The sequence below is a fragment of the Uranotaenia lowii genome, chromosome 2, assembly GCF_029784155.1.
Source record: "Uranotaenia lowii strain MFRU-FL chromosome 2, ASM2978415v1, whole genome shotgun sequence".
In the NCBI taxonomy this organism is placed as follows: Eukaryota; Metazoa; Arthropoda; class Insecta; order Diptera; family Culicidae; genus Uranotaenia; species Uranotaenia lowii.
This window is the reverse complement of record NC_073692.1, coordinates 74,083,170-74,098,419: the sequence shown is the minus strand read 5'-3', so window position 1 is coordinate 74,098,419 and position 15,250 is coordinate 74,083,170. Positions and strand designations below refer to the sequence as shown.

The 15,250-nt window shown below is 34.7% G+C and overlaps 1 protein-coding gene across 3 annotated transcripts in view; it reads right to left on the bottom strand.

Moving 5' to 3' along the window:
* Positions 1 to 15,250, bottom strand: part of LOC129747761 (pseudouridylate synthase RPUSD2-like) — a 716,686-nt gene that overhangs the window by 255,837 nt on the left and 445,599 nt on the right. The window lies entirely within an intron of this gene.

The window sequence follows — 15,250 nt, the reverse complement described above, 5'->3', positions numbered from 1 at the left end:
CGAAAACCTGTTAAGAAAAAGTTGATTTTAAACCATTTTTTTTCCACTCAAGTTTTCAGACTAAACATCCGAACTCATTAGGTTTCCCGAACCGGTTGAGCGTGTTATAATTTGGGGAGAAGCCATTTTTGCAAACCGGTTCAGAAACTGACTTAGTCGTCGGTGATTTTAAGAGCATCGAAATCAAAAGTTTTTCTAAGCGCTACGGAAGCGAAGATGTGCCACAAATTGAATGCTTGAGCTCACATCAGAATGAAAACAAAAAAAAACCGATCACTGAACTCGGCTTTCTTAAGCTTCTGACATTTAAGGAAAGTTGATCACGAAACTAGTTTTTTGTTAGCGATCTATGTCAGTAAAAAGTTGATGTCGGCTCAAAGTTTCAAATAAACTTTAAGAGAAAAAAAAGTGAAAACAGGATATTAAAACTAAAAATAAAAAAAATAAAAAAAGGCAAAAGCTTTAACAGTCGAACAATCAAAAGAAAAAAACCTCATATTTCCATGAAGTTTTCAAAATCTCGAAAAGCTAAAAATTATGAACAATTTTAAAAGTCCTAAGAAGCTCAAAACTTAAGAATGCCTTCTATGTTTCTAGGGTCTCTGAGCTCCATTAAAAAGTTCTCAAATGTCAGAAAAATTACTAAAATATTAATAATCTTAAAAGTCTTTAGAATGTTGAAAGCTTCAAAAGCAGAGTTAGCAGATATCTAAAAAGAATCAAATGTCTTGACCAATATCAAAAGTCTAGAACACCTCAAACGTCTAGAAAGGCTCATAATCTGAACATTTAATCTGGAAAATTCGAAAATTTTGGATTATTTTTAAATGGAACATTCCCCAAAGTATTAAAATTGTAACAAACCTGAAATCTCTGATAATCTAAAAAAAAAAATAACAACATTTTGAAAATTGTGGAAAGATTTATAAATCCTAAAAGTCTTAAAAACCAGTTGTTTTTGGAAGATTTTGGCCTCCTGAATTCAAATCGTTTACCCATTTTTTTTCGATCAGCTCTTGTTCAAGTGAAATGGCCTGTGGAAATTTTGAAATTGACCGCTTTTGAGTAAAATCGTACATTGATAACTAAAAAGACAACAAATATACCTGTGAAAAAACTGACTTAGAATTTTAAAAATTAAAAAAAAATCAAATATTATAATTTTTATTTGTTTAAATAGCTTTAAAAAAGTCCAGCCAATCCTGATAGCCTGGATTTCATTGAAAAAAAAAACCCGCATTTTGCCCGGAGTTATTCATTTTTTTTTGCCATAATTAAAGGAAAAAAAGTCAAATTTAGGTGTTATTTATTTTTTTGATTTATGCGTCCAAACGAAAAATTTTGAGCAAGTTTTGTAAAAATTAACAAAAATGGAAATTTGAAAGCCTTATATGATTAAAAATCTGCTGATCAACTTTGATAAAAAAAAGGTTTTTATTTTAAATATTTGGTTGAGTAATTGTTGGGTTTTGACCAAATTTGCCAGGATTTTTAGTCGACATTTTCTAAAGTTGCCAGAATTTTGGTCGACAATTTCGAACTTAAATGTCAAATTTGTCAGGGTTTTGGACGACAATTTCGAATTCAAATGCCTCGATTACACCTGATTTTTTTAGATAAAATAGCTCGGATTTGCCCGACCCGGATACGTGCTGAAAATTTCTGGCAAACTTAAGATTTCATTACAAATATTTCTGACACCACTGAAGAAAGTCTTCTAGTTTTTTATATTAAATATTTTATATCATTTAAGAACTTAGTTCAAGACTGCCAAACGATTGGATTTATGATTTAAGAAATATCTCGTATTCAATTTGAGTTAAAATAACTTTAAAAGTTTAGTCAAAAAATCCATATAGTGCAATACTGGGAAATATAACCAGTTAGAAAACTTCTATAACTTTTTTCTCAGAAGTCAAAAATCGTCGCAATCTTCAGGAAAGTTGATCATTGAATTGAAATATTTCATTTCGATATCTTTTTTGTCAAAAAAGTGCACGAATTTATTAAATAAATTTTAACCCATTTTTTTCGAAAACAAGAGATGCTAGAGAAAAAACCAAATGCATATAAGGAGTCAGGGCCCAAAATCAATTCTTACAATCTGTGCACCTCGAAAAATGTTAATTTTGTTACCTTGTGTTATTAATTATTTTATCGGCTATATCGGTGAATATTAAATTCTTTAAGAAAAAATATTTCAAAAATTGAAGACAAAACACTGTCAAAATAATGGAAAGCTTAAAATATCCAGAAAGTCTGAAAAATTTGTATCTAATGTTTGAAAAATCAAAACTTTAAAAAAATCAGCAATTGTATTGCCAACCAAAAGCCTGCAAGACTTAAAAATACGAATAAATCATCTGTGAAGTCTGTGAAGAAAAAAGTAAAAAACATAAAAAATAGGAAAAGTCTTACAAGTCAGGCAAATTCTAAACGTTAAAATGACGCAAATGTCTTAGAACTTAAAAATTAAATAAAATCAACAAAGCTGAGAATAAAAATAAAAATAATAATAATAAAAGTTTGAAAAGCATAAGAAGTCAGAAAAGATAAAACAGTTTTAAATTCTGAAAAGTCGAAAATGCTGATAATATGTCATTAATTTGAAAAACTTTACAAATCTTAAGTCTTTGAAAAGTTTGAAGAAGATAAAAAGTTTTGACAGTCTGAATAGTCTGAGAAATTGAAACTCCAAAAATCTAGAAAAAATTTACGTGACTGAAAAGTCTAAATTAGGCCAGATTGCGCGGTTTTTTTTCCGGTCTTGCCCGGATGTTTTATTTAAAAACAATGAAAAATGCCCGGATTTCGTTGAAAAATGCCTGGATTTTGTCCGTATTTATGCACTTTATTAGCAAAATCGACAAAAACACTCAGATTAAGTCATTATAATTTTGAATTTTTGCGACCAAAAACGATTTTTTTTAAGCAAGTTTCCCCAAATTATTATGTTCGGTTTTTCAGAAACCTGAGGGTGCCTTAATGGTTTCGATAAAAAAAAATGTTTCAAGTGTCTTAAGTCTAAATTTTGGTTGAAAAACTTTGGAATTTGGACTAAATTTGCCCGAATATTGCCGGGACTTAGGGTTGAAAATTTGGAAATCAAATGCTCAGCTTTTGCCAGGATTTCAGAAAAAAATTGCCCAGATTTTTCCATCCTGCACACGTTTGTGAAAAATCCTGGCAAACTTAGTCTAAATGCTGGATAATCTAGAAATTCTTGAAAGTTTTCAGGATTTAAAAACATAGAATTCTTGAAAGTCTGAAGATTCTGTAGGAACTGAAAAGTTGTTGGAGTCGGAAAAGTTTTATTTAAAAAGTATGAAAAGTCTTAAAAAACAAACCTGAAAGGTAAAAAATGAGAAAAAAATGTGAAAAATCTTAAAAACCTTGAATGATCTGAAAATTATTGAAAGTGTCAAAAAGTTGCCAACTCTCTAAAGAGCTTGAAAAGTGAGAAAAAAATTAAAAGTCTGGAAAGACTAAAATGCCTTCAGAAATTTTGCGTCTGTGGAGCTTGAAAAGATTCTGCAAAATTCTGAAACATTTAAATAATCTCTACAGTACAAAAAACATAAAAAAGTCTTAAAATTATGAAAGGTTTAAGATCTAGAAGTTTGAAAACTCTTATGCGTCTGTGATGAATGGCAAAGTCCAATATTTTTTAAAGTTTTTAATAATCCACTAGGCTCGAAAAAGCTAAAAATTCAGAATCGAGAGTCGGAAATCAAAAGTCGGAAGTCTAAAGTCAAGAGACGAGAGTCAACAGTCGATTGTTGAGAGTCTTAAGTTGAGAATCAAGCGTCGAGAATTGAGAGTCAATAGTCATGGAGACTCGAGATTCAAGAATCGACAGTCGATAGGCAAAAGTCGAGATTTTCGAGTCAAAAGTCGATATTCGAGTGTCGAATGCCAAGATTCAAGATTACAGATTCCAGAGTCGAGAGTCGAAGGTCGATAATAGGAAGTCAAGAGTCGAGAGTCGAAAGTCGAGAGTCGAGAGTCCAAAATCTAGATTCGAGAGTTGAGAGTGAAAAGTAGGGTATCAAGAGTTGAGTTTCAAGATTCCAGATTCAAGAGATTAAGAAGTCGAAAGTCGATAGTTCAGAATCGAGAATTGAGAGCGTCGAGAGTTGATACTCGAGAATCGAAGATTCGAAGAGTCGAGTGTCGAGAGTCCAGAATCGAGCGTCGACAGAAAAGAGGCGAGAGATGAGAGTCTGAAATCGAAAGTCGTTTCGAGTGTCGAGAGTTGAGAGTCGAAAGTCGGAGATTCTAAGAGTCGAGAGTCAAGAGTCCAGAATCGAGCGTAAAAAGTCGAAAGGCGAGAGTTGAGAGTCAGAAGTCGTGAGTTGAGAGTTGAGAGCTTCGAGCGTCGAGAATCGAGAGTCAGTAGTCGTGAGAGTCGAGAATCAACAATCGACAGTCGAGTGTACAGAGTGGAAAGTCCAGATTCGCGAGTCAAAAGTCAAGATTCGAGTGTCGAAAGTCGAGATTCAAGATTAGAGATTCCAGAGTCGAAAATCGAAGGTCAACAATTGAGAGGCGATAGTCGAACGTCGAGAGTCGATAGTCAAGAATCTATAGTCAAGAGTTGAGAGTGAAAAGTCGGGAGTCGAGAGTTGAGAGACGAGAGTCAAGAGTCAAGAATCGAGAATCGAAAACCGCTAGTCGAGAGTCGAGAGTCAAGAGTCAAGGGTTGAGTTTCAAGATTCCAGATTCAAGAGATTCAAAAGTCGAGAGTCGAGAGTCCAGAATCGAGAATTCAGAGCTCCAATTCAAAGATCGTATCGAGCGTCAAGAGTTGAGAGACGGAGATTCGGAGAGTCGGGAGTCAAGAGTCGTGACTCGTGAGTCCAGAATCGAGCGTCGAAAGTCGAGAGACGAGAGTTCAGATTCGGAAGTCGAGAATTTAGTCCATAATCGAGTATCGAAAGGAAAAAGGGGAGAGTTGAGAGTCTGAAATCGAAAGTCGTTTCGAGCGTCGAGAGTTGAGAGACGAGAGTAGGAGATTCGGAGAGTTGAGAGTCGAGAGTCCTGTACCGAGCGTCGAAAGTCGAGAGGCGAGAGTTGAGAGTCAGAAGTCGAGAGCCGGAAGTCACGACACGAGAGTCAACAGTTGAGAGTTGAGAGTCGAAAGTCGTGAAAGTAGAGTCAAGGGTTGATAGTCGTGAGTCTAGGATCTATCGTTAATATGCCAGACTTGAGAGTCGAGAATCAAGAGTCGACATCCGAGAGTCAATGGTCGAGAGTCGAAAGTCGAGACTCAAGATTCGAGATTCAAGAGTCGAAAATCGATGGTAGAGAATCTAGAGGCAAGATTTGAGAGTCGAGAGTTGAGAGTCCAGAGTCGAGAGTCGAAAGTCCAGAATCTAAAGTCCAGAGTTGAGAGTTCAAAATCGGGAGTCGAGAGTTGAGAGTCGAGAGTTGAGAGTCGAGAGTCTAGAGTCCAGACTCCAGAGTCGAGAGTCCAGAAACGAGCGCCAAAAGTCGAGTGGTGAGAGTTGGAAGTCGAGAGTCGAGAGTTGATAATTGGGATTGAAGAGTTGAGTAAATTGAGTGCAAAGAAAATCAAAAATTGAGTAACAGAATCTGTTTTTTTTGTCGATTTGTAGAAACTTATTTAACAAACCGAATAAATTTCTTTAAATTATAATAAAAAAGAATTTGGGTCAAATTCTGCCTGACAATTTGCATCGCCAAGGACAGACAGAATCGTAGAATCATTAAGCTTGTTTGTCTATTTGAAAAATAGCAAAAAAAAACCGTACAAGTGAATTAGACTTGATCCTGTCAGCTCGAATCAACCTTGGATGCTGTTCGGTGCTGCACTCTTGCAAAAACGCAAACAAACATATGGTTCGCGGGCCGTCTAAAAAAAGTCCTCCTCGTTTCCAAACATTTCTTCACCCGTTTGCACTGGACCGTTGAAAATTTTCATTGCCGTGGACAGTCCGGCAGCCAGACAGGGTTCGTTTCGTGAACGAAAAGCTATTCCAGTTCACGTTTCGTGTAATATGAGCACTCGTGAAGAGCGTAGAATTTCGCGAGTTGCTTGTACTGCTTTTTTCGTTTGGGTCTCCTAAACAAGATTCACTTGGAGCATTTTGTGGGGTCGGAAAGGAAAAGAGAAGGACTAAGCAAACAGACGAGTGTTTTAATTGTTCCGGCTTTCGGGGGAGTTAGTTATGATACGGCAGTCCGAGTTCCAAGTTCCAAGTTCCAGTCTGTAACAACGTGGAAGCCAATTGTGGCACACTGCGGCCTCCCGGGTTATGAGCCGGTAAATTATGTCTCCTAAAGTGTGGTGGAACAACCGTACGTTTGCATAATGATAATTGCTATTTATGGCAGCCGTTTGACTCTGGGTGTGCGTAAATATGCTGATGGGTTCAATGAAGCGATTAATTATGAATGATAGATCGGAGGGGCAGCGATTGTTTGGAATAACTACACCCAATAAAAGATTATTCATGATTATTGCACCGTTTTTAGGCGAGGTTCAAGTGATAAAATCGGTATTTTATAATCGGTTTCGAGGGAAACGATCTGGAAAATGACAGTTTGACATCATGAACTTTTTACTTTAGGTTTAAGGTTAAGACCGGATGCTGTTCATTAAATATTTTTGGCTTTTTCGGTCTTTTAAAAATATTCAACAATTTTGTTCTGAAATACCCGATGTTTCGACCAGTTTTGGTGGTCTTTTTCGGGAGAAATACAATAAGTACAAAAGACTAGCATTTCCCTTGAAAAAGACCACTGAAACTGGTTGAAACGTCAGTCAATCTTTTCAGTCTTTTCAGTCTTTTCAGTCTTTTCAGTCTTTTCAGTCTTTTCAGTCTTTTCAGTCTTTTCAGTCTTTTCAGTCTTTTCAGTCTTTTCAGTCTTTTCAGTCTTTTCAGTCTTTTCAGTCTTTTCAGTCTTTTCAGTCTTTTCAGTCTTTTCAGTCTTTTCAGTCTTTTCAGTCTTTTCAGTCTTTTCAGTCTTTTCAGTCTTTTCAGTCTTTTCAGTCTTTTCAGTCTTTTCAGTGTTTTCAGGCTTTTCAGTGTTTTCAGGCTTTTCAGACTTTACAGTCTTTTCAAGCTTTTCAGTCTTTTCAGTTTTTTCAGTCTTTTCAGTCTTTTAAGTCTTTTCAGTCTTTTCAGTCTTTTCAGTCTTTTCAGTCTTTTCAGTCTTTTCAGTCTTTTCAGTCTTTTCAGTCTTTTCAGTCTTTTCAGTCTTTTTAGTCTTTTCAGTCTTTTCAGTCTTTTCAGTCTTTTCAGTCTTTTCAGTCTTTTCAGTCTTTTCAGTCTTTTCAGTCTTTTCAGTCTTTTCAGTCTTTTCAGTCTTTTCAGTCTTTTCAGTCTTTTCAGTCTTTTCAGTCTTTTCAGTCTTTTCAGTCTTTTCAGTTTTTTCAGTCTTTTCAGCCTTTTCAGTCTTTTCAGTCTTTTCAGTGTTTTCAGTCTTTTCAGTGTTTTCAGGCTTTTCAGACTTTACAGTCTTTTCAGTCTTTTTAGTCTTTTCAGTCTTTTCAGTCTTTTCAGTCTTTTCAGTCTTTTTAGCCTATTCAGTTTTTTCAGTCTTTTCAGTCTTTTCAGTCTTTTCAATCTTTTCAGTCTTTTCAGTCTTTTCAGTCTTTTCAGTCTTTTCAGTCTTTTCAGTCTTTTCAGTCTTTTCAGTCTTTTCAGTCTTTTCAGTCTTTTCAGTCTTTTCAGTCTTTTCAGTCTTTTCAGTCTTTTCAGTCTTTTCAGTCTTTTCAGTCTTTTCAGTCTTTTCAGTCTTTTCAGTCTTTTCAGTCTTTTCAGTCTTTTCAGTCTTTTCAGTCTTTTCAGTCTTTTCAGTCTTTTCAGTCTTTTCAGTCTTTTCAGTCTTTTCAGTCTTTTCAGTCTTTTCAGTCTTTTCAGTCTTTTCAGTCTTTTCAGTCTTTTCAGTCTTTTCAGTCTTTTCAGTCTTTTCAGTCTTTTCAGTCTTTTCAGTCTTTTCAGTCTTTTCAGTCTTTTCAGTCTTTTCAGTCTTTTCAGTCTTTTCAGTCTTTTCAGTCTTTTCAGTCTTTTCAGTCTTTTCAGTCTTTTCAGTCTTTTCAGTCTTTTCAGTCTTTTCAGTCTTTTCAGTCTTTTCAGTCTTTTCAGTCTTTTCAGTCTTTTCAGTCTTTTCAGTCTTTTCAGTCTTTTCAGTCTTTTCAGTCTTTTCAGTCCTTTCAGTCTTTTCAGTCTTTTCAGTCTTTTCAGTATTTTCAGTCTTTTCAGTGTTTTCAGGCTTTTCAGTGTATTCAGGCTTTTCAGACTTTACAGTCTTTCCAGTCTTTTTAGTCTTTTCAGTCTTTTCAGTCTTTTTAGCCTATTCAGTTTTTTCAGTCTTTTCAGTCTTTTCAGTCTTTTCAGTCTTTTCAATCTTTTCAGTCTTTTCAGTCTTTTCAGCCTTTTCAGTCTTTTCAGTCTTTTCAGTCTTTTCAGTCTTTTCAGTCTTTTCAGTCTTTTCAGTGTTTTCAGGCTTTTCAGACTTTACAGTCTTTTCAGTCTTTTTAGTCTTTTCAGTCTTTTCAGTCTTTTCAGTCTTTTTAGCCTATTCAGTTTTTTCAGTCTTTTCAGTCTTTTCAGTCTTTTTAGTCTTTTCAGTCTTTTAAGCCTTTTCAGTATTTTCAGTCTATTCAGTCTTTTCAGTCTTTTCAGTCTTTTCAGTCTTTTCAGTCTTTTCAGTCTTTTCAGTCTTTTCAGTCTTTTCAGTCTTTTCAGTCTTTTCAGTCTTTTCAGTCTTTTCAGTCTTTTCAGTCTTTTCAGTCTTTCTTGTCTTTTCCATATTCTTCGTCTTTTTCGTCTCTTTTGTTCTTCTGTCTTTTTCGTCTTTTTCGTCTTTTTCGTCTTTTTCGTCTTCTTCGTCTTCTTCGTCTTTTTCATCTTTTTCGTCTGTTTCGTCTTTTTCGTCTTTTTCGTCTTTTTCGTCTTTTTCGTCTTTTTCGTCTTTTTCGTCTTTTTCGTCTTTTTCGTCTTTTTCGTCTTTTTCGTCTTTTTCGTCTTTTTCGTCTTTTTCGTCTTTTTCGTCTTTTTCGTCTTTTTCGTCTTTTTCGTCTTTTTCGTCTTTTTCGTCTTTTTCGTCTTTTTCGTCTTTTTCGTCTTTTTCGTCTTTTTCGTCTTTTTCGTCTTTTTCGTCTTTTTCGTCTTTTTCGTCTTTTTCGTCTTTTTCGTCTTTTTCGTCTTTTTCGTCTTTTTCGTCTTTTTCGTCTTTTTCGTCTTTTTCGTCTTTTTCGTCTTTTTCGACCTTTTCGTCCTTTTCGTCTGTTTCGTCTTTTTCGTCTTTTTCGTCTTTTTCGTCTTTTTCGTCTTTTTCGTCTTTTTCGTCTTTTTCGTCTTTATCGTCTTTTTCGTCTTTTTCGTCTTTTTCGTCTTTTTCGTCTTTTTCGTCTTTTTCGTCTTTTTCGTCTTTTTCGTCTTTTTCGTCTTTTTCGTCTTTTTCGTCTTTTTCGTCTTTTTCGTCTTTTTCGTCTTTTTCGTCTTTTTCGTCTTTTTCGTCTTTTTCGTCTTTTTCGTCTTTTTCGTCTTTTTCGTCTTTTTCGTCTTTTTCGTCTTTTTCGTCTTTTTCGTCTTTTTCGTCTTTTTCGTCTTTTTCGTCTTTTTCGTCTTTTTCGTCTTTTTCGTCTTTTTCGTCTTTTTCGTCTTTTTCGTCTTTTTCGTCTTTTTCGTCTTTTTCGTCTTTTTCGTCCTTTTCGTCTTTTTCGTCTTTTTCGTCTTTTTCGTCTTTTTCGTCTTTTTCGTCTTTTTCGTCTTTTTCGTCTTTTTCGTCTTTTTCGTCTTTTTCGTCTTTTTCGTCTTTTTCGTCTTTTTCATCTTGTTTGTCTATTTTCGTCTTTCACGTTTTATCCGTTTTTCGTTTTTTTTTGTCTGTTTCGATTTTTAAGTATTTTTAGTCTTTTTCGTCTTTCGACTGTTAAGATTTCGCTGTTTGTTTTCTTAGTTCTTAAATGAAAACATCCTAGTTAGTGATGCCATAAAAACACTTTAGTTTGACAAAAATCAAAACAGCATGACGATATAGTCGAATCGGCTATCAAATTACAGCCACCGATGTGTGACACATCCATTACCGCGGACGGAGGTTTACTTTCGCTGCAATCTTTCAACACTTTTCTCCACCTCCACTAGCAGTAGCTAGTAGATGTAGGTCAGCAGCATTGAGTATTATTTCATTCACGGGCAGCACCCAACTGGAGATTACTGCCCATCGAATGAAACGAAAACCCCGGGAAAGGGAAAAACTGGAGAAGAAACCGACGGACGGCGGCAGCAAGAAATGTAAACATAAACAAAATTGACCTTGACTTTGAAGTGCACACCGGTAAAACTGGTACAAAATCGTTCAGCCGTGGTGACCACCGATAGTGGGTTTATTTTTGTTTTTATGTTTCCTTCTACTTTTTCTGGTTTTCTTTCATCGCTCGACCGGGCTTTTTGATTGGATCTTTCACCCAAGCTTGATGAGGCAATTTATGATTCATCGGTCAGCTTTTGATGATAGTTTTGTTTGTAGAGCTTCTGTGTGACAAGACCAGCTTTCATAGAGCAATCTAGTCTTTGATCAATCTTTGATAAGTTAGTCCCATCAAGTGTCTTTCAGAGTTTTTGAAAGGCTGGAAAAATAAGGTTTCGGAAACGGTGACAACATCAAGGGAAATAACATTTTGTAACGTTATGCGTACTATTTTTCCTTCGATCAAATCAATATTAGCTAAACCTTCAGCACTTTTTTTTCCTAGAAATGTTGATGCACGATTCCGGCCAGAATCAACAAAGATGCACCAGCAACAACATTTACCGATCAATTAGCACCTCTGACAGGCGAGGCGCGAAACAAACCTCAGCAGAGAGTGAGATATGCCTTTAAATGATGTGATAATTTCCTCCAAACGAACCTCGATCCCGGCTTCTCCATTCATAGGTATTGAAACAAGATGTTGTTGCTGCTACGGTTTTCGTCAGCCAGTCAGTTGTTTAGTCGTCATCGTCAGCCGTTATGGGTGGGAAATTCCCATAAAAATCGAAAATTGGTCGATCCGAGGCGTAAAAATGAATATATTTATTTCGAATGGTGTGAAATTGGTTGCTACTGGGAACTAGCAGCCGATTGTTGATACGTGTCGATGGAGGTCGGACATATTTAAAATAACTTTGTTACAATTATATTTGCAACAATATTCAAATATTGCAAGAAATAAAATTTTCAATAGACAGTTTAAAAATCAACAAAACATCGATGAATAAGATTTCTATGCCAATGTGCGTATTCTAATGGGTTTTTTTAGTATGGATATTTCGGACATATTTTCATGTTGAAACCTTATGTTCAAAATTGATTTTAAATAGTTCCTCAGTTGTATGTTATTTAAAATTTAAATTGAAAAATCACAAAAAAAAATCTGACACGTCCACCCGAAATCACACTCCAAACGAATCAATCAATCAACACCCAGTAAGATCGCCACCGTAGATTGAGCAAATAGGTGTTAATTCGTAATCAAACAAGATGTAGTAATTGTTTTCTGATTTTCGCCACCATTTTTGCATTCTCGCATCTTGGGAATACAGTCGAACTTGGGGGTGGATGGAAACAAACTAGGGCTTCCGACTGAAAACTGACATAACAAGGTGGCACACATTTTGTGGACAGTATTGATTTGAGCCTTTTTCGCTCAAATGCATTTGACATTTCCTCTCTTTCGAACAAGACAAGTGGTAGCAAGGTCGTTTGCCGGTTTTATTATTGATTATTGCGTGTGAATTGATTGCGCACATTTTTGATTTACGATCCATGAGTTCATGTTTTGGCAGATGTGGTACCTTTTTGTTCATTTCTCTTTACAATAAGAAAACGGATCAGAAACATCATTTGGAAATCCTCTGTCAAGGAACAAAAAACGGGAAACAAAAAAAATAAAACACAACGAAAAACCACAAAAGCATCAAATCCTAGAAGTGAGAAAAAAACATAAATGGAGCAAGAATGGTGAGATGAATCACACGAAATAAATCTTCCAAGAGAGTATTTTTTTTCGGTAAATTAAGGAAGAAAAGGAAAAGCAGTTTTCTTCGGGTAAACATGCACTTTCATCGTGCATCAGATGGGTAGAGTTGCTGCATGGGGGAAAAACTCCAGTGTAATTTACTCTCACCATATGGGGATTTCGGGAGATGCTGTTTGGGATTGTTTTTTTTTTCGAGCGAGAGTGTGAAAATATTACGTTTATTTAATGGAAGTTTGTTTATTAAAACGTTTTTATTTTCAATTATAGTCGTTTCAACTTTTATAAGCCATTCGCGACTGATATCAACGATGCAGTTGGCCAACAGTCATTGGAAAACATATCCGGTACAACTGTGATCGATGTGATGGCTCGAACTCACGGACATCGGCTCAGGAAGCAACTGACTTGCCAAATGAGCTATATAACAAGCCACAATTGGAACGTAAAATATCACAAAAAACAAGCATTATACCAATAAACCGAAACTATCATAATGCTTAGCTAAAAATGTTGAGATATTGATTGTTTTAGAATTTTATAAGTTCTCTCATATCATATCATGTAATATCATATCATATAGTATCATATCATATCATATCATATTATATCATATCATATCATATCATATCATATCATATCATATCATATCATATCATATCATATCATATCATATCATATCATATCATATCATATCATATCATATCATATCATATCATATCATATCATATCATATCATATCATATCATATCATATCATATCATATCATATCATATCATCATATCATATCATATCATATTATATCATATCATATCATAGCATATCATATCATATCATATCATACCTATCATATCATATATGATATATCATATCATATCATATCATATCATATCATATCATATCATATCATATCATATCATATCATATCATCATATCATATCATCATATCATCATATCATATCATATCATATCATATCATATTATATCATATCATATCATATCATATCATATCATATCATATCATATATGATATATCATATCATATCATCTCATATCATATCATATCATATCATATCATATCATATCATATCATATCATATCATATCATCATATCATCATATCATATCATATCATATCATATCATATTATATCATATCATATCATATCATATCATATCAAATCATATCATATCATATCATATCATATCATCATATCATATCATCATATCATCATATCATATCATATCATATTATATCATATCATATCATATCATATCATATCATAGCATATCATATCATATCATATCATAGCATATCATATATCGTATCATATCAAAAGTACCATAGAATGGTCTGTTAGAAGCTTATTCAGTCCTGATAAAGGCTGTATAGCGTTCAACTCAGCTGAAATTTGAAGTTCTTATCGATACTTTCAAGTTCCATAATCAAAACTGAGTAGAAGGCTATTCAGCTTTCAAATACATAAAACTTTGAATAGAAAAAAATTAGCGAAAAATGGTGTTCTTATGCCGTTTTTTGCTTAGAATTCCAAAGTGTCGTAATTTTTTTTAACATGTGGTTCTATTTTCAACTAGATTTATACTTACTTGAAAAATTTTCCTACATGGAGACTTCAACCTGGTCCTATGATTCTGCAGAAACAAATTCAACAGTAGCAATCTATAATCTGTTTCTAGTCTGTTTTTTTGTTTTATTTTTTTCACTAATCGCATTTTTGTACATTTCCGAATATTTTGCTGAAACCAGAAATCAAAATTTAAGAAAACGCACAGAATTGCACGTTTTTCACGGTGGAAAATCCACGCAACTAACAATTGAAAAATTATGAGTCCGATCGACCCAAATTAAAAAATCCGGACGAAATCCGTTGAAAAAAATTTGAAAGCGGATGTGAAAACAAAACTTGTAAGAATATTTCGACAGAACTCGAACTACACACAAGTTCCATAGAAGTCCCACATGGAACTAAAAAGTTCATTGGAGGTTCCACATGGAGCTAAAAAGTTCGTTAGAAGTTCATAAGAAAGCAGGGCAGTTATATATTAATTCCGAATTTTTTTAGTCGCTTAGAACGCACAAATTCCATGATACTTCTGAGGACTTTTCATGTTCGATCAAAAGTCTAAACTAAGGTTGCCAGAATTTTTTCAGCACGTAGCCGGGCCGGGCAAATCCCGGAAATCTTATATATAAAAATGAAGGCGTTTTCTTTGTAACACCATCACGTATGAATAGTCGGTCGTAATGAAGGGAAATTTGGTATCCGAGGGTTTTTCGGGCAAGAGATGGTTTGTATAATACAGGTCGGACTCGATTATCCGGAAACTCGATTATCCGGAGACTCGATTATCCGGGATTCGATTATCCGGAATTTTGGACTCGATTATCCGGAGTTTTATAAAAAAAAATTTCGAGATTATTACTTTTTATGGAAGGGGGGATCCTATACAAAATCAACTTGTAACGGGACAAAACTCGAACAACTTGGAGACGATTTTCATAAAAACTGATTCACGAGCACGAAGAAGTTGAAGAACTGTAAACATTTTCCAACGATTTATTAAGGAACGGGTAAAACGAAGTTTACCGGGTCAGCTAGTCTTATATAAAAACCTGGAAAAATCCGGGCATTTGTTTTCAATATTGACGACCAAAAAGCCGGGCAATATCCGAGCAAATTTTGTCAAAACCCAAAAATTTCCCAACAAAAATCGAGGAGAAAAGTTGAAAAATAAATTTTTCATCAAATTAAACTAAATCGTATTTTAGGCTTCACAGAAACCTTTGATGACTACTTTTGTAAATGTTACTCTAAAAAATTTCGTTTTAGACGCATAAATAGAAAATTTATTCAACACAATTTGGGGTTTTTCGTTTGATTAGCCCAATAAAGTGATTAAATCCGGGCAAAATCCGGGCTTTTTTTTAATAAAATCCGGGCTGTTCTCAAATTTTAGATTAAATATCCGGGCAAACCCGGATTAAACCGGAAAATCTGGCAACCTTAGTCTGAACAGAAAAATGGTTATTTTTCTCGAGTGCGAATTAAGTGATTACGCGACTTTTGGTTACTTGGGATCATATCTAAAGTTGCCAGAACTTTTTCGGCACGTATCCGGGCCATTTTATTTAAAAAATCTGGCGAAATCCGAGCATTTGATCTAAAAATTTATGACAGAAAATTCTGGCGATATCCGGGCAAAATTGGTCAAAACCCAGAACTTACTTAACGAAA